The sequence below is a fragment of the Sinocyclocheilus anshuiensis genome, unplaced genomic scaffold (assembly GCF_001515605.1).
Source record: "Sinocyclocheilus anshuiensis isolate Anshui unplaced genomic scaffold, SAMN03320099.WGS_v1.1 scaffold4145, whole genome shotgun sequence".
Taxonomy (NCBI): domain Eukaryota; kingdom Metazoa; phylum Chordata; class Actinopteri; order Cypriniformes; family Cyprinidae; genus Sinocyclocheilus; species Sinocyclocheilus anshuiensis.
The window spans coordinates 42,356-43,022 of NW_015557260.1; the positions used below are offsets into that span (position 1 = coordinate 42,356).

General features: G+C 41.8%; 1 protein-coding gene across 3 annotated transcripts in view; it reads left to right on the plus strand.

Moving 5' to 3' along the window:
- LOC107679043 (histone-arginine methyltransferase CARM1-like) overlaps positions 1–667 on the plus strand; it is a 20,322-nt gene that overhangs the window by 11,832 nt on the left and 7,823 nt on the right. The window lies entirely within an intron of this gene.

Sequence of the window (667 nt, forward strand, 5' to 3'; positions counted from 1 at the left end):
TGTAAGACCTTCGTTCATCTTCAGAACACAAATTAAGATATTTTTGATGAAATCCGAGAGCTCTCTGACCCTGCATCGACAGCAATGCATCTGAAACGTTCAAGGCCCAGAAAGGTCGTAAGGACATCGTTAAAATAGTCCATATGACATCAGTGGTTCAACCGTAATTTTATGAAGCTACGAGAAAACTTTTTGTGCGTAAAGAAAACACAAATAACGACTTTATTCAACAGTTCTTCTCTTCCGTGTCAGCCTTCGCCACGCGTTCACGAGAGTTCCACGACACATGCGTGTGATGCTGCTGATGCAGGAGCCGGCGTTCTGACAGAACGTCCATCTCTCTTAGTTCATTGTCTGTATATTCTGGTTCAAATAAGTAAGGCTGGGCAAAAAATTGCAAGTCATCCTCTCTGTCGAAATCTTCAGACATGTTTACGAAGACTGTTTTATGTACAGTGTGCATCTTCCTCTGTTTGTAAACAAGGCACAGCGCATGCGTGTTCTATGTCGTGGTACTCTCGTGAACGCGTGGCGAAGACTGACACGGAAGAGAAGAACTGTTGAATAAAGTCGTTATTTGTGTTTTCTTTACGCACAAAAAGTTTTCTCGTAGCTTCATAAAATTACGGTTGAACCACTGATGTCATATGGACTATTTTAACGATGT